The 19,395-nt window shown below is 50.8% G+C and overlaps 1 protein-coding gene across 1 annotated transcript in view; it reads right to left on the reverse strand.

The window, feature by feature from the left end:
• Positions 1-19,395, reverse strand: part of JPH2 (junctophilin 2) — a 90,424-nt gene that overhangs the window by 39,893 nt on the left and 31,136 nt on the right. The window lies entirely within an intron of this gene.

Raw genomic sequence — 19,395 nt, forward strand, 5'->3', positions numbered from 1 at the left:
GAGACGGACAGGATGGTCACAAAGGCACAGCACTGGACTCCAGTGGAGAGGTGAGAGCACAGCTTCTGCACTATATTCTGCATTTACACACTAAGCTAGTATAGTGCAGGAAGGGGGTTGGCACAGACAGGATGGTGTAACAGACACAGCACTGGACTCCAGCAGAGAAGGGAGAGCACAGCTTCTGCTGCACTATACTCTACATTTGCACACTAAGCTGGGGGAGCGCAGGAAGTGGGTGGGGACAGACAGGATGGTCGCACAGGCACAGCACTGGACTCCATCAGATAGGTGAGAGCACAGCTTCTGCTGCACTGTACTCTGCATTTACACACTAAGTTGGGGGAGTGCAGGAAGGGGATGGGGACTCAGGATGGTCTCCGAGGCACAGTACAGGACTCCAGCAGAGAGGTGAGAGCACAGCTTCTACTGCACTATACTCTGCATTACACACTAAGCTGGGGAAGTGCAGGAAGGGGATGGGGACTGACCGGATGGTCACACAGGCACAGCACTGGACTCCAGTGGAGAGGTGAGAGCGCAGCTTCTGCTGCACTATACTTTGCATTGCACACGAAGCTGGGGTAGTGCAGGAAAGGGGTGGGAACAGACAGGATGGTGACACAGCACTGGACTCCAGCGGAGAGGTGAGAGCACAGCTTCTACTGCACTATACTCTGCATTTACACACTAAGCTGGTATAGTGCAGGAAGGGGGTTGGCACAGACAGAATGGTAGCACAGACACAGCACTGGACTCCAGCAGAGAAGGGAGAGCACAGCTTCTGCTGCACTATACTCTTCCTGTACAACAACAATAAATAACATTTGTAAAGCGCTTTTCTCCCATAGGACTCAAAGCGACCTGTGTTGTGGTGGCATTCTCAGGTGACACTATGTGACATGTATTGTCAGTCAGGTCACGCTGTGTGGCATGTATTGTAGTGGCATTGTCAAGTCACACCGTGTGACTTGTATTGTGGTGGCATTCTCAGGTCATGCTGTGTGGCCTGTATTGTAGTGGCAGTGTCAGTCAGGTCATGCTGTGTAATGTGTATTGTAGTGGCAGTCAGGTCACACTGTGTGACATGTATTGTAGTGGCAGTCAGGTCACACTGTGTGACGTGTATTGTAGTGGCAGTCAGGTCACACTGTGTGACGTGTATTGTAGTGGCAGTCAGGTCACACTGTGTGACGTATATTGTAGTGGCAGTCATGTCACACTGTGTGACGTGTATTGTAGTGGCAGTCAGGTCACACTGTGTGACGTGTATTGTAGTGGCAGTCAGGTCACACTGTGTGACATGTATTGTAGTGGCAGTTAGGTCACACTGTGTGACATGTATTGTAGTGGCAGTCAGGTCACACTGTGTGACGTGTATTGTAGTGGCAGTCAGGTCACACTGTGTGACGTGTATTGTAGTGGCAGTCAGGTCACACTGTGTGACGTGTATTGTAGTGGCAGTCAGTTCACGCTGTGTGACGTTTATTGTAGTGGCAGTCAGTTCACGCTGTGACGTATTGTAGTGGCAGTGGCAGTCAGGTCATGCTGTGTGGTCTGTATTATAGTGGCAGTCATCGGGGTCACTAGGGCCTTTGATCTGGGGCACCGGCCTGGAACGGATCGATTGAGTGGCAGGAGGGGGCAACTGGGCGGAGCGGCGGGGGCAGTTAAAAACTCACCTCCGATTGCCGCAGGCACAGCCTCCCTCTCCTTCTGGCTTCCTCCCCCCGGCGTCCGTCGCCTTGGTTACAGTGCACCCTGTGATGACATCACAGGGGGCGCTGTTACCAATCCGAGGGAAGCCGAAGGAGGAAGTCGGAAGCACATGGAAGCTGTGCCTGCGTTGATCTGAAGGAAGGAAGGTTCGTTTTTAACTGCCCGCTACCCCCGACCCCCCCCCCCCCCCCCCCTGGGGGAAGCTGCCTATCTAACCTATACTGGGGGAACATACCTAAACCTATACAGGAGGCTCCTACTTATCTACAGCCAAGCAAAGCCCCAGGGGCCCAGCAAAGCAGAGCCCTCAGCAAAGCAAACCCCCCAGCCTAGCAAAGCCTCCTGGTCCCAGCCCAGCAAAGCCCCCAGCAAATTGCCCAGCAAGTCACCTAATAAGGCCAGGCCGGCTCAACGTCACCACCAGCCAAGCTGGCACAGCATCACTGTCAGCCAGGCCAGCACAGCATCACCACCAGCCAGGCCAGCACAGCAGCACCGCCAGCCGAGTACAGTGCACAGGCCCGCCAGCCGAAGGCAAGACAGAAGCCAGGTAAAGGGCTTATATATGTGAAATACTGCCTATTGAATATATTTGTTACGCCGCTGCTATGTTCATGTACATCTGGCCCCACGGCATAGCCACGCCCATTTTTCACTGCAGCATGCTACGTGTGCCGCACACTCGTTCCCTCTTGGTGCCCAGGGGTGCCCCGGATCTCCCAGGAACCTAGAAAAGTCCCTGGTGGCAGTCAGGTCACGCTGTGTGGCCTATATTGTAGTGGCAGTGTCAGTCAGGTCACGCTGTGTGGTCTGTATTGTAGTGGCAGTGTCAGTCAGGTCATGCTGTGTGACGTATTGTAGTGGCAATCAGATCACGATGTGTGGTCTGTATTGTAGTGGCAATGTCAGTCAGGTCACACTGTGTGGTCTGTATTGTAGTGGCAGTGTCAGTCAGGTCACACTGTGTGGTCTGTATTGTAGTGGCAATGTCAGTCCGGTTACGCTGTGTGACCTGTATTGTAGTGGCAGTCAGGTCACGCTGTGTGGCTTGTTTTGTAGTGGCAGTCAGGTCACGCTGTGTGGTCTGTATTGTAGTGGCAGTCAGGTCACGCTGTGTGGTCTGTATTGTAGTGGCAGTCAGGTCACGCTGTGTGTGGTCTGTATTGTGGTGGCGGTGGCAGTCAGGTCACACTGTGTGGTCTGTATTGTAGTGGCAGTGTCAGTCAGGTCACGTTGTGTGGTTGGTATTGTAGTGGCAGTGTAAGTCAGGTCACGCTGTGTGGTCTGTATTGTGGTGTCAGTCCGGTTACGCTGTGTGGCCTGTATTGTAGTGGCAGTCAGGTCACGCTGTGTGGCTTGTATTGTAGTGGCAGTGGCAGTCAGGTCACGCTGTGTGGTCTGTATTGTAGTGGCAGTCAGGTCACACTGTGTGTGGTCTGTATTGTAGTGGCAGTCAGGTCACGCTGTGTGTGGTCTGTATTGTAGTGGCAGTCAGGTCACACTGTGTGTGGTCTGTATTGTAGTGGCAGTCAGGTCACGCTGTGTGTGGTCTGTATTGTAGTGGCAGTCAGGTCACGCTGTGTGGTCTGTATTGTAGTGTCAGTGTCAGTCAGGTCATGCTGTATGGTCTGTATTGTAGTGTCAGTGTCAGTCAGGTCACGCTGTATGGCCTATATTGTAGTGGCACTGTCAGGTCACGCTGTGTGGTCTGTATTGTAGTGGCAGTCAGGTCACGCTGTGTGTGGTCTGTATTGTAGTGGCAGTGTCAGTCAGGTCACACTGTGTGGTCTGTATTGTAGTGGCAGTGTCAGTCAGGTCACACTGTGTGGTCTGTATTGTAGTGGCAATGTCAGTCCGGTTACGCTGTGTGACCTGTATTGTAGTGGCAGTCAGGTCACGCTGTGTGGCTTGTTTTGTAGTGGCAGTCAGGTCACGCTGTGTGGTCTGTATTGTAGTGGCAGTCAGGTCACGCTGTGTGGTCTGTATTGTAGTGGCAGTCAGGTCACGCTGTGTGTGGTCTGTATTGTGGTGGCGGTGGCAGTCAGGTCACACTGTGTGGTCTGTATTGTAGTGGCAGTGTCAGTCAGGTCACGCTGTGTGGTCTGTATTGTGGTGTCAGTCCGGTTACGCTGTGTGGCCTGTATTGTAGTGGCAGTCAGGTCACGCTGTGTGGCTTGTATTGTATTGTAGTGGCAGTGGCAGTCAGGTCACGCTGTGTGGTCTGTATTGTAGTGGCAGTCAGGTCACACTGTGTGTGGTCTGTATTGTAGTGGCAGTCAGGTCACGCTGTGTGTGGTCTGTATTGTAGTGGCAGTCAGGTCACACTGTGTGTGGTCTGTATTGTAGTGGCAGTCAGGTCACGCTGTGTGTGGTCTGTATTGTAGTGGCAGTCAGGTCACGCTGTGTGGTCTGTATTGTAGTGTCAGTGTCAGTCAGGTCATGCTGTATGGTCTGTATTGTAGTGTCAGTGTCAGTCAGGTCACGCTGTATGGCCTATATTGTAGTGGCACTGTCAGGTCACGCTGTGTGGTCTGTATTGTAGTGGCAGTCAGGTCACACTGTGTGTGGTCTGTATTGTAGTGGCAGTCAGGTCATGCTGTGTGGTCTGTATTGTAGTGTCAGTGTCAGTCAGGTCACGCTGTATGGCCTGTATTGTAGTGGCAATGTCAGGTCACGCTGTGTGGTCTGTACTGTAGTGGCAGTGTCACTCAGGTCACGCTGTGTGATGTGTATTGTAGTGGCAATCAGATCACGCTGTGTGGCCTGTATTGTAGTGTCAGTGTCAGTTAGGTCACGCTGTGTGGCCTGTATTGTAGTGTCAGTGTCTGTTAGGGCACGCTGTTAGGTGTATTGTAGTGGCATTGTCAGGTCACGCTGTGTGGTCTGTATTGTAGTGGCAGTGTCAGTCAGGTCACACTGTGTGACGTGTATTGTAGTGGCAGTCAGGTCACGCTGTGTGTGGTCTGTATTGTAGTGGCAGTGTCAGTCAGGTCACACTGTGTGGTCTGTATTGTAGTGGCAGTGTCAGTCAGGTCACACTGTGTGGTCTGTATTGTAGTGGCAGTGTCAGTCAGGTCACACTGTGTGGTCTGTATTGTAGTGGCAGTGGCAGTCAGGTCACACTGTGTGGTCTGTATTGTAGTTGCAGTGTCAGTCAGGTCACGCAGTGACATAAGCTCTTGGAGTCCTCCTGTAGCTCAGCAGATGTGGCAGCAGTGACGTGGCCGGAGATCTGGAATCTGTAGTACATTCACAAGTCGTGTGTCAGAGGTTCCCTCTCTGGATAAGGGCTGTTAGCTTGCTAACACTCTCAGCCATGATAAAAGCCTCTATGCATTGCCATATATAGTCAGGTAGTATGTGCTGCTGACTGCAGTGAGTATAGCCCAGTCTCTCTCCCTGTCCTACGCTGCTGATGTGACACGTTGGCCAGTGCTGCACCAGGTCACCATTCTGTTATTTCAGGATCACTATCCCGAAACTGAGACCGTGATCTGCTAACGACTCTGCGCTTCTACCAGACGGTGACAGAGATTTATAGACGACATCTCGATTAACCCTCCCATTCCCAAGTTACGCCTCTTGTGACCAAGCTGCTGTGACAGAGAACCTGATGTGAGAGGGATATGGAGGCTGCCATATTTATTTCCTGTTAAACAATACCAGTTGCCTGGCAGCCCTGCTGATCACTATGGCTGCAGTAGTGTCTGAATCACACACCAGAAACAAGCATGCAGCTAATCCACTCACTTCAGTCAGATCACCTTATCTGCAGCATGCTTGTTCAGGGGCTACGGCTAAAAGTATTATGCTGGGAATACACGTTACGTTTTTTGCGCCTTCGATTCATCACGCGATCTATTAGCCAGCTGGGGTTCTGCATTCTGGGTATCCCAGCATGCATAGGGGACAAGGGGTTAAAGCGGCTCGGGAGCGGGAGGGGGGGCCCCATGTCATTTCCTTTTATATATCCCACACTCTGAACATGTATAAAAAAAAAAATCAATACATTTATATACATGTTAATACATTATCTGTCATTTTACCGCAGTACTTTTTTCCTTTTTTGCCATTAAAACATGTCCCACAATTTAAAATTGATTTTCTCAAAAACTGTAAGGTCTTTATAAATGTCTTCCCTCTTTTTCCCACTGTCTTCCTTAACATACCCTGCTAATTTGGTGTTTGTAGCACATATGGGGGCTTTCCTATTAACCTTCCTAGCTGTAATCCTGATCTGAGCTCGGGGTGGGAAAATGAGCTGCGAGCGTTAAAGGATACCCGAACTGAAATGTGACATAATGAGATAGACATGGGTATGTACAGTGCCTAGCACACAAATAACTATGCTGTGTTCTTTTTTTTCTTTCTCTGCCTGAAAGAGTTAAATATCAGATATGTAAGTGGCTGACTCAGTCCTGACTCAGACAGGAAGTGACTACAGTGTGAGCCTCACTGATAAGAAATCCCCCCTTTTTACCTCTTTCTTGCTCTCAGAAGCCATTTTCTGCTAGGAAAGTGTTTTATAGTTGGAATTTCTTATCAGTGAGGGTCACACTGCAGTCACTTCCTGTCTGAGTCAGGACTGAGTCAGCCACTTGCATACCTTATATTTAATACCTTACATTTAACTCTTTCACATGTCACATTCCAGTTTGGTTATCCTTTAAGCCAGAGTTCAGGTTGGGGTAGGGAATTGTCTGTTCTGGACTGCTTTTAGGCAGGGTTGCAGGTAAGGTTTTGGTGGCCCTAAGCAGCCCATGACTTGAGCCCCCACCCCCCATGCCTGAAGTTAGCTGCAAAAAGATGGTTGTGGCTCCAACACCAAAAAAAGCGGGCGTGGCCAAGGTGTACTGTGGGTGGAACCAAATACTAGCAGAATACAGGTATTCCCCAGTTAACAAATGAGATAGCGTTAAGGTGGTGCCATCAATTCAGGTAGTGAGCTATAGATGCTGCAGTATGGGTAGCCAGGTACAGGTCCTGGGAGATCTGGGGCAACCCCGGACACCAAGAGGGAATGAATGTGCGCCGCAGCAAACAATGGGCGTGGTCAAATGTACATGAACATAGCAGTAGTGTAACTTAAATATATTAAATAGTATTTCACATAAATAAGCCCCTCACCTGGCTTCTGTCTTGTCTTTGGCTGGCTAGCCTGTGTGCTGTACTCTGGTGGTTATGCTGGGCTTGCGTGCTCCGTGTCTGCGGGTAGCATGCGCCTGTCTGGTAGCCGCCGATCTGAGGTCTGAGTGCAGAGGCAGCAGGTACTGGAAGCCGGCACACTGCGGGGGGAGGGCAGGGCAGTTTCTAGACTAAATTGCACCCAGGACAAGGGTGTATAATTCGCCCCCAGGTATAAGTTCCCCCCCAGTATAGGTAGCCAGGCATAGTTGCCTCCACTACAGGGTAGCCCACATAGTTACCACCAGTATAGGTTAGATAGGTAGGTGCCTCCAGTATAGGTTAGATAGGTGGCCCCAGTATAGACTAGATAGGTTCCCCCTGTATAGGTTAGATAAGCAGGTGCCTCCAGTGTATGTTAGATAGATAGGTGGCCCCACTGAAGGATAGATAGATCGATAGATGGCCCCAGTGTAAGATAGATAGATAGATAGATAGATAGATAGATAGATAGATAGATAGATAGATAGATAGATAGATAGATAGATAGATAGATCCAGTATAGGTGAGATAGGTTAGGTAGGTGGCCCCAGTGTAGGTTAGATAGATGGCCCCTCTGTAGGTTAGATAGATAGATGGCCCCACTGTAGGTTAGATAGATAGATGGCCCCACTGTAGGTTAGATAGATAGATGGCCCCACTGTAGGTTAGATAGATAGATGGCCCCACTGTAGGTTAGATAGATAGATGGCCCCACTGTAGGTTAGATAGATAGATGGCCCCACTGTAGGTTAGATAGATAGATGGCCCCACTGTAGGTTAGATAGATAGATGGCCCCACTGTAGGTTAGATAGATAGATGGCCCCACTGTAGGTTAGATAGATAGATGGCCCCACTGTAGGTTAGATAGATAGATGGCCCCACTGTAGGTTAGATAGATGGCCCCACTGTAGGTTAGATAGATGGCCCCACTGTAGGTTAGATAGATGGCCCCACTGTAGGTTAGATAGATGGCCCCACTGTAGGTTAGATAGATGGCCCCACTGTAGGTTAGATAGATAGATGGCCCCACTGTAGGTTAGACAGATAGATGGCCCCACTGTAGGTTAGATAGATAGATGGCCCCACTGTAGGTTAGATAGATAGATGGCCCCACTGTAGGTTAGATAGATAGATGGCCCCACTGTAGGTTAGATAGATAGATGGCCCCACTGTAGGTTAGATAGATAGATGGCCCCACTGTAGGTTAGATAGATGGCCCCACTGTAGGTTAGATAGATGGCCCCACTGTAGGTTAGATAGATAGGTGGCCTCACTGTAGGTCAGATAGGTGGCCCCACTGTAGGTAAAATAGGTTAGGTAGGTGGCCCCAGTATAGGATGGATAGATGGCCCCACTGTAGGTTAGATAGGTGGCCTCACTGTAGGTAAGATGGGTTAGGTAGGTGGCCCCAGTATAGGTTAAATAGATGGCCCCACTTTAGGTTAGATAGATGGATGGCCCCACTGTAGGTTAGATAGATAGGTGGCCCCAGTGTAGGTAAGATAGGTTAGGTAGGTGGCCCCAGCTTAGGATAGATGGCGCCAGGCTCCAGTGAGTAGGTCGGACTCACTTTCCTCCGATCCCCGCGCCGCACAGCCACGCAGCCTCCAGCTTTGTCTTCCTACTTCCTCTCCCGGTGTCATCACAGGAGGAGGAGGCGCTGTAACCAGACGCTGGGAGAGGAATTAGCCCCCTAGCAACGCGCCGCCTCAGTACCCGGCTGCTTGCGTGTCATCGCTGCCACGCAAGCTGAGCCGGCCTGCAGGAGGGGGGAGACGAGCTAGTGAGGCCCCCCACAAAGTGAGGCCCCAAGCGGCCTCTTGGCTCGCTGGCATACTGGCGGCGCCCCTGCTTTTAGGAGTCCCGCGTGCGATCGGTGCTGCACAGCGGGAGTCCAACCTCTGTCCCCGGCCACCGGGATCTCCACATCCCCGCTCTTGTTCCGGGGACCCGGCGTCCAATCGGTGCAGCGGTGGTGGCGTGACCAGGCCCGGATTTACCTCAAAGAAGCCTATAGGCACAGATGTCTTGGCACCTTAGACTTTGCTCTTCTAGGAATCTATAAACTTCGCTGAACTGCACCACAAGTGTGCTGGCTGTCCCAGCTGTCACTACTCCCTTACTTCCCATGCCCATCATAGGTAGCTACAGGTGCCTCTTAGTAGTATGTAGCAAATAAAAAAATGAGTTTCACTTACCTGGGGCTTCTACCAGCCCCATGCAGCCATCCTGTGCCCTCGTAGTCACTCACTGCTGCTCCAGTCCCCCGCGTAAAATGCGTAAAAATGTACGCATTGAACCAGAAATGCGTAAAAATGTATGTGTTAATGTTCCTGCACTAGCTGGAATGCGTAAAAATGTACGCAATGCGGCTCGCCGACCTCCGAGGTCGGCAAGCTGCCAGCGGGGGACTGGAGCAGCAGTGAGTGACTACGAGGGCACAGAATGGCTGCATGGGGCTGGTAGAAGACCCAGGTAAGTGAAACTCATTTTTTTATTTTGCTTGGACATTCCCTTTGAGTAGCTAGAGTTGCCCTCAAGTATTAAGTAGCTAAAGGAACATCAATATGAAGTAGCTAGAGGTGTCCCCAAGTATCAGGTAGCTAGAGGTACCCCTGACTTAAGGGAGATCTCGTCAGTTGAATGCCGGGACTCTGCGTAGGGAGGGAGGCACTCGAGGAGAGGAGTGGGCTGCCTTTCCATCATCAGGCGCGGGCCTACAGTGCCTTATGGTAAATCCGCCCCTGGGCATGACAAATGCGGCATGTGTTACATGTATGTATGTATGTATGTATGTATATATATATGAATATATATATATGAATATATATATATATGAATATATATATATATATATATATATATATATATATATATATATATATATATATATATATATATATACATACATACACATACATATATATATATATATATATATATATATATATATATATATATATATATATATATATATATATATATATATATATATATATATATATATATATACATATACAATATATATATATACCGTATATACTCGCATACAAGACGAATTTTTGACCCCCAAAAAGGGGGTCAAAAGTTGGGGGGTCGGCTTGTATGCGAGTCTTCCCTGGTGGTCTAGTGGTGGGTGGTCGGGTGGTCCGCGCCCCGCTCCCCCCCCTCCCCGCTCCCCCCGCGGCCGCTGCTGCTATTACCTTGTTAGACAGCGGCCGCTTCCTAATCCGCGTTCCTCTTCTTTCTCAGAGTGTATCACAGCAGCGCGCCCGGCGCTGCTGCTGTGACGATGCAGGGGGCAGGAAAGAGCGGTTCCCTTGGTAACGGTGATACAGATCGCCGCTATAGGGAGCCGCGCTCTTTCCTGCCCCCTGCATCGTCACAGCAGCAGCGCCGGGCGCGCTGCTGTGATACACTCTGAGAAAGAAGAGGAACGCGGATTAGGAAGCGGCCGCTGTCTAACAAGGTAATAGCAGCAGCGGCGGCCGCGGGGGGAGCGGGGGGGAGCACTACCCACCTATGCTGGGCACTATACTGGCTAAACTGGGTACTATACTAGCTAAACTGGGCACTATACTGGCTAAACTGGGCACTATACTGGCTAAACTGGGCACTATACTGGCTAAACTGGGCACTATACTGGCTAAACTGGGCACTATACTGGCTAAACAGGGCACTATACTAGCTAAACTGGGCACTTTACTAGCCATACTGGGGCACTATACTAGCTAAACTGGGCACTATACTAGCTAAACTGGGCACTATACTGGCTAAACTGGGCACTATACTGGCTAAACGGCACTATACTAACTAAACTGGGCACTTTACTAGCCATACTGGGACACTATACTAGCTAAACTGGGCACTATACTGGCTAAACTGGGCACTATACTGGCTAAACTGGGCACTATACTGGCTAAACTGGGCACTTTACTAGCCATACTGGGGCACTATACTGGCTAAACTGGGCACTATACTGGCTAAACTGGGCACTATACTGGCTAAACTGGGCACTATACTAACTAAACTGGGCACTTTACTAGCCATACTGGGACACTATACTAGCTAAACTGGGCACTATACTAGCTAAACTGAGGCACTACCTACCCATACTGGGCACTATACTGGCTATACTGGGCACTTTACTAGCTATACTGGGCACTATACTAGCTATACTGGACACTACCTACCTATACTGGGCACTATACTAGCTATATTGGGACACACTGGGGGGCTGCACCAATCCAGCATTTCCTACCCCCGGCTTATATGGGGGTCAATCATTTTTCCCTGTTTTTTCAGGGAAAAGTTGGGGGGTCGGCTTATATGCGGGTCGGCTTATATGCGAGTATATACGGTATACATATGTACAGTATATGACAACCCCTCTACTTTTTCAGTTAAAATATGGAGTTTGAGATATCCTTGTCATATAAGACTACCCCTCTTCCAACACACGCCACATAAAAATTAACAAAAAAATCATATACTGGTGCTATGGATGAATAGATACTGGTACTGTATTTGGCACCCAGGATATAACAGTATACAGGGGATTGACTGGTTGGATTGGACAACTCTCCCTCTCCCTAAGCAGATTGGTCAGCTCTACCTGTCTCCAAGCGGAATGGTCAGCTCTCCTCGTCTCCCTGTTTATCAGAGCGGTATGGAAGAATAGATTGTGCTGTGCCCATAAAACACGCCTCTTTCACCCATCTGGCCCGCCCTTGTATCCTATTTACCTCCTTCTCCGCCTCTCGCACATGCTCTCCTGCACCGCTTCACTACAGTCCTCCGCAGCGAGTTCTTAGGCGCGGTAACAGGATAGGGCGGGCCAGACGGTTAGAAGAGGCGTGGTTTATGGGCACAGTGCGATCTTTCTTCCATACCCTGGGCGTCCCAGACTTTGCAGCATGAGTAATGAGCTCCCTCCCAGCATATGCAGCAACCGCTGAATCTCAAGCACCCGGTAATTAATCATCAGCATGTCGCGTACGCACATAATTTATCAGCATTGTGTATCACCGGGCATTAGACTGCACGCACGCACACACACACACGTATATAAAGCGTTTAGCGTATATATGGGCCAGTGCATACCAAAAACCTCTAGTAGATCCGCAAAACGCTAGAGGTTTTTGAAGCAGATTTTCAAAGCGATTCTAGGCATGTTTAGGCTCCCTGCACACTGCATGCGATTCCGATTTTTAATCAGTTTTTACATCCGATTCTGATTTTTAATCCCTACTGCATGCTGCGTTTTTTTTCTCTGTTTTTCTGTTGATTGCATTCAGGGAAAATCAGAATTGAAAATCGGAAACCGAATCGCAAAACGGATTTGCAGTGTGCAGGGAGCACCTTAGAGGTTTTCTAAACATGCCTAGCGTTTTGGAGTGTTTTTGTGTAGCAGATTTCATATATTGTTACAGTAAAGCTGTTACTGAACAGCTTCTGTAACAAAAACACCTGGAAAATAGCTCTGATCTAGCATTTTTCAGAGCGTTTTTCTACTTTCCTATACTTCAACATTGAGGTAGAAACGCCTCAAATCTAAAAAATGCTGCAGCCCCCGAGTTTGCGTTTGTGGAAAAAACGAACCGCTCTGGGGTGCACCAGCCCATTGAAATACATTACCCAAGCTGTTTTCAAACAGCTAGCATTTTTTAAAATGCTCCAGCCCTAATTCCTTCTGATTTGTCTCTAATCACAAGTTGTAATTTGATCTCTCCCCTGTCACCTAACTGCCATGGCAGATAAGCTCATTTGAAAGCACAGGATGTTTGGTTTCCAACTGCTTCTGAGCTAAGTGCTTCTGCTTTACTGTTACCAATTTTTGCCTGGATTTTGACGACTCTCGGTCTGCCTTATTTGTACAGTTTCACAATTTTTTCAGTTTATTCATAAATTTAATTAATTCAACAAATTTGTGTTCTTGTCTTTTATTTATATGCAGAATGTCTACCAGGCATTTATTCTGACATATTTTAGTGAGTTATGACTTAAGAATTGGAGGCCTAAAATTCTTTTAAAAAAAATACCGCTTTTGACTCACAATTCCAGACAGAAATGCACCGCCAGCTAGGTTATCCACTAAATTCGGCGGCGGCAGTTCGTCTGCCATTTAAGTCTACGGAGCCCCCTGAGAACGTCCAGTACGCAAACATTTGTGGTAAGTTCGTGAATGCAAAATTTGATGTTTGCTAAATCATTAGTCAATGTCTGCCATACATTCCCTGCAGCTTTGCCCCCTTAAAGTGAACCTTAAGAGTAAAAAAATAAATTGAGTTTTACTCACCTTGGGCTTACCTCAGCCCCCTGCAGCTGATTGGTGCCCACGACGAGTCGCTCTGATGCTCCGGGTCCCGCTGGCAGCCACTTCCGGATTCGCCGTCAGGACCCGTCAGGCTGGGGAACGCGGCTGATACTACGCGCTCCCAGCCAAAATAGCACCCCTATGCAGCCATATGGCCGCATAGGGGTGCTATTTTGGCTGGTAATGCGTAGTATCAGCCACTTTCCCCAGCCTGACTGGTACTGACGGCGAAACCGGAAGTGGCCGCCAGCGGGACCCGGAGCATCAGAGCAACTCGTCGTGGGCACCGATCAGCTGCAGGGGGCTGAGGTAAGCCAGAGGTGAGTAAAACTCAATTTATTTTTTACTCTTAAGGTTCACTTTAAAGGACAAATCTGACCTGTATCCAAATAAAAAAAAATCCACTTACCTGGGGTTTTCTCCAATCCCCGGCAGCCGCCAGGTGCCCTCACCGCAGCTCCGCACACAGCTGGTGGCACGGGTCCCTTCCGGGCTCCTGCACAGGATGTCCACTGCACCTGCACGAGCAGCTCTCAGAGCCGCACTGACATCATCCGGACTGTACTGCGCAGGGCAGTAGTTCTGCGCCTGTGCTGTACAGTGCGGATGACGTCAGCGCGACCAGTGAGCTGCACGCTGGAGCGCAGGAGAGGCCGACCGGGTGAGGTCTGCATCTCCACCAGGCAAGGGAACAGGACGGATGCAGGGAGCTGGAAAAAGCCCCAGGTAAGTAGATTTTTTTTTTTTTTTAAGTGCTCGGACCGTCCCTTTAAGTGTCTGTGTCAGTGCCTGCAGGGACTCCGCCACTCTGCAATACATTAAGGGCTGGTTCTTGGCTTTTTGTTACCTGGAGCAAGGTTGTGAATGTCGTCCCCCCCCCCCCCCCCCCCAATTTGGAATGATTGCACATCATCTCACAATATCCGAAGTGTGTTATAACCGCGGTGCCCCCCCCCCCCAAAAAAAAAACCTCCCTCAGTGTAGGTGGGTAGCCAGGTATAGGTGCCCTGAGTAGGTGCTTCCAGTATAGCAAGCCTGGTATAGGTGCCCCCCCAGTATAGGTAGCCAGGTATAGGTACTGCCAGTATAGGAAGCCTGGTATAGGTTCCCCCATGATTATGGACTAGTCCAAATCCGTTCAGTCCTGTCAGATTTCTACTACCTCCTGTAAGTGACAGCAACATAGGAGAAAAGTAGTGTATGGCACATTTTACTCTAGAAGAAATATACTTCTTATTCTTTTATGCTTAAAGTCATCACCTTTGTCCTTGGAGATCTAAATTCTCTAGATTGTTTCCAGATTTATCTAAATAGATAAAACTAACCTTGAAGAGGTGGTAAGCCTGTATGGGAAGGTGTGCACAGCTGTAGGCAAGCACAGCAACACAATGGGCTTTCCAAATTTACAATTATTAACATTCGAGATGATCATGAATTCTGACTTTCTAGCAATTCCTTGTTCCACAGGAAAAAGATTTAACCTGGGCTGAAGTTAAGCTTTGCATGGGCTTTAACTTTGTGAATTTGATTACCCTTGTGCATTGTTCTGGTTCAGATCAGAGGAGGTACTGGTGGCTATAAAGCCAAAGAAGTCAGAATCCGAGTGACAAATCCATAGTATTGGAGTATTTGCCTCATCCATGTCTGAGTTCAGCTCTGCCACTACTGCACTAAACTCTGAAGGGCAGATATTTTATACCAGGGATACGTTCTAAATCCTATTCCTATTCAATTATCACTTTGTGGAATTCTCCTGAAATCCGAAGGGGTCAAGATAAGCCCACATCTCCAGAAACCATCAGCTGTCTCCAGACATGACCCCTCTCCAACATGTCACTAGATAATTCTCTTCCCAGCAGATTGTCACTTTAAATGCCTGCTCAGCATTGCCTGTGACTGAACATTCTGCAACCCAACACTGGCCAGGTCCAGCTTCTGCCACCTCATCAACTTACTGAGGCCAGACACACCCCACACATTCCAAGGTGTCAGAGTGCACTCTGCCAGATATTTATATCCACACGCCAAGTCACATACTTCAAATACAGTACATGTGGTCATCATTCAGCTGAGGGACTCTTTTCAGAGCAACGTGTTTAATGGTTCCATGTAGAATCCTGACATGGACCCTGAGGGCCCTTTTCCACCAGGCTGAATCGCAAAGTCACAATCGCTACGGTTTGCTTCTTAACATAGGAATCGCGGTAGGTCATTTCCACTACCGCGATTCGTTTTTTACGCGAACGCGCGGCGGAGCGATATTTGCCGCCATTTTGCTATGCAGTGCATAGCATAGCAAAATCGTGGCCGCAAAACGTCGGGGAATCGCCGGTTTTGCGATTCAGCAATCGCTAGCGTTCAGCGTGAATGCTAGTGTGACTCAGAACTTTAATCCCTGGCTGAGGAGGTCACAAAATTGCATCACCAAACAGTCATTATTGGTGCCGATTTCTTGTGAGATGAAGAAGATGTGGGTCAGAGCTCGGAGGAAGGTCCCGTCACACACCACTGTTAAGGCTTATTACTACTTTAGCACTCTGTTTGGCCTGAGGAAATGGGGATAGACCTACGAAATGCATTGCCAGTGCAAATTAAAGTTTGTTGCTTATTATACAAATGTTTCTTCATTGAGGTTATTCACCTCACACTGTTTTCATTTTAGTTGTTTCTAACACAATTTATGGAAAGCCACCGGCCCTCTGCAATCCCTCTATTACACAGTACAGAGGAGGCAAAAGCGGGCAGCGCCCCGGTGACACAGGCAGCAGCTATTCTGAGAGAAATGGGATCTGTTTAGAACACTTGATCTGTGGGACATGGCAGCCGAGATCCATCAATTCTACAAGTGTGGATGTGCTGGATGCTGGCTGCCGCCCCCGGCTAGGAGAATAGAGCCAAGAGCCGATGCCTGCTTACCCCAGTCACAGCGAGTGCATCTCATTCACAATCGCCACATTTTATTATCCATGATCCCAGAATCCCCGGTAATAATGATGCAGCATAAGAGAGCGCATTGCACAGAGAGGGGAGGGATCTCCTCCCCATCCAGCGGAATGCTACATGTGGTACAACACTCCACATAACTTCATCCAAGCTTCCCCAGTAAGGAAACATCTGACAGCACCAGACGTAATGCTATTGTTACTGCAAACTAAACAGAGCTGCTGAGTGCGCTATGTCCCCAGGGGGAGGTCACAGGGGGCCCAATACCCCCCTCAGTGCACCGTGTGCCCTGGAGGAGGTCACAGGGGGCCCAATATCCCCCTCAGTGCACTGTTTCCCTGGGGGGAGGTCACAGAGAGCCCAATACCCCCCTCAGTGCACTGTGTGCCCCGGGGGGTGGTCACATAATACAGGGGGCCCAATACCCCCCTTAGCATTGGCGTAGCAATAGGGGGTGCAGCGGTAACTACCGCATCGGGGCCCTTGGGCTAGAGGAACCCGAGGGGCCCACCCCTTAAACACAGAATTAGCTCTTTATTGGTCCTGTGCTGATAATATTCACTTCTATAGTTGATTTGAATAGTAGTGATCACTAACACAGTTTCCCATCCCCATCTTGCACCTCTGACACTGGTTGTCCTTGATTGGGTTTGATGTGTTGTATCAATAGCATGCTTGGGGGACCCCAATGCTAAACTTGCACTGGGGCCCACGGCTTCTTGGCTACACCACTGCCCCTCAGTGCACTGTGTGTCCCCTGGAGGAGGTCACGGGGCCCAATACCCCCCTAAGTGCTCTGTGTGTCCATGGGGGGAGGTCACAGGGGGCTCAATACCCCCATCAGTACACTGTGTGTCCCCGGGGAAGTCACAGGAGGCCCAATACCCCCCTCAGTGCACTGTCTGTCCCTGGGGGAGGTCACAGGGGACCCAATACCCCCATCAGTGCACTGTGTGTCCCTGGGGGAGGTCACGGGGGCTCAATACTCCCCTCAGTGCGCTGTGTGCCCTGGGGGAGGTTCGAATAATACAGGGGGCCAATACTTCCCTCAGTGCACGGTGTCCCTGGGGGAGGTCACAGGGGGCCCAATACCCCCCTCAGTGCACGATGTGTCCCTGGGCGAGGTCATGAGGGCTCAACACTCCCCTCAGTGCGCTGTGTGTCTCCGGGAGGAGGTCAAAGGGAGCCAAATACACCCCTCAGTGCGCTGTGTCCCTGGGAAGAGGACACAGAGGGCCCAATACCCCTCAGTGCACTGTGTGCCCCGGGGGAGGTTCGAATAATATAGAGGGCCAATACCTCCCTCAGTGCACCGTGTGCCCCAGGAGGAGGTCACAGGGGGCCCAATACTCCCCTCAGTGCACGGTGTGTCCCCTGGTGGAGGTCACAGGGGGCCCAATACACCCCTCAGTGCGCTGTGCCCCCAGGAGGTCACAGGGGGCCCAATACACCCCTCAGTGCGCTGTGCCCTCAGGAGGCCACAGGGGGTCCAATACCCCTCACAGTGCACTGTGTCCCCGGAAGGAGGTCACAGGGGGTCCAATACCCCCTCAGTGCACTGTGTGTCCCCGTGGGAAGTCACAGTGGGTCCAGTACCCCCTTAGTGCTCTGTGTGTCCCCAGGGGGAGGTCACAGGGGGCCCAATACACCACTCAGTGTGCTGTGTCCCTGGGAGGAGGTCACAGGAGGCCCAATACCTCCCTCAGTGTTCTGTGTGTCTCCAGGGGGAGGTCACAGTGGGCCCAGCACCCCCCTCAGTGCTCTGTGTGTCCCCAGGGGGAGGTCACAGGGGGCCCAATACACACCTCAGTGCGCTGTTTCCCCGGGGGGAGGTCACAGGGGGGCCAACACCCCTCTCAGTGCACTGTGGGTCCCTGGGGGAGGTCACAGGGGGCCCTATATCACCCTCAGTACACCGTGTGTCCCGGGGAAGGTCACAGGGGGCCCAATATACCCCTCAGTGCGCTGTGTCCCCGAGGGGAGGTCACAGTGGCCCAATACACCCCTCAGTGCGCTGTGTCCTCGGAGGGAGGTCACAGGGGGCCCAATACACCCCTCAGTGCACTGTGTGCCCTGGGGAAGGTCACAGGGAGCCCAATACCCCTCAGTGCACTGTGTATCCCCAGGGGAGGTCACGGGGCCTATACCCCTCTCAGGGCGCTGTGTATCCCCAGGGGGAGGTCACTGGGGGCCCAATACCCCCCTTAGTGCTCTGTGTCCCTGGGAAGAGGTCACAGGGACCCTAATATCCCCCTTAGTGCACTGTTTATCCCAGGGGGGAGGTCACATAATACAGGAGGCCCAATACCCCCCTCAGTGCTCTGTGTCCCTGGGAAGAGGTCACAGGGGCCCCAATATCCCCCTCAGTATGCTGTGCGTGGGGGGGTCACATAATACAGGGGGCCCAATAACCCCTATAATGGGCTACGTGTCCCTGGGGGAAGGTCGCATAATACGGGGGCCTGATACTGCCCTCAGTGCACTGTGTCTCCCCGGGGGAGGTCACATAATACAGGGGGCCAAATACCCCCCTCAGTGCACTGTCTCCCCGGGGGGAGGTCACATAATACAGGGGCCCCAATATCCCCCTCAGTGTGCTGTGTGTCTCTGGGGGGAGGTCACATAACACAGGGGGCCCAATAACCCCTTCAATGGGCTACGTGTCCCCTGGGGGAGGACACATAATACGGGGGCCCAATACCGCCCTCAGTGCACTGTGTCCCCGGGGGAGGTCACATAATACAGGGGGCCCAATACCCCCCTCAGTGCACTGTATCTACCCGGGGGGGAGATCACATAATATTACAGGGGGGGGTCACATAATACACTGTCTCCCCGGGGAGAGGTCACATAATACAGGGGCCCCAATATCCCCCTCAGTGTGCTGTGTGTCCCTGGGGGGAGGTCACATAACACAGGGGGCCCAATAACCCCTTCAATGGGCTACGTGTCCCCTGGGGGAGGACACATAATACGGGGGCCCAATACCGCCCTCAGTGCACTGTGTGCCAAGGGGGAGGTCACATAATACAGGGGGCCCAATACCCCCCTCAGTGCACTGTATCTACCCGGGGGGGAGATCACATAATATTACAGGGGGGGGGGAGTCACATAATACAGGGGGCCCAATACCCCCCTAAGTGCACTGTCTCCCCCCGGCGGAAGGTCACACAATACAGGTGGCCCAATACTCCCCTCAGTGCACTGTATCTCCCCAGGGGGGAGATCACATAATATTACAGGCGGTCCA

Source organism: Hyperolius riggenbachi, chromosome 12 (genome assembly GCF_040937935.1).
Source record: "Hyperolius riggenbachi isolate aHypRig1 chromosome 12, aHypRig1.pri, whole genome shotgun sequence".
NCBI classification, from domain to species: Eukaryota; Metazoa; Chordata; class Amphibia; order Anura; family Hyperoliidae; genus Hyperolius; species Hyperolius riggenbachi.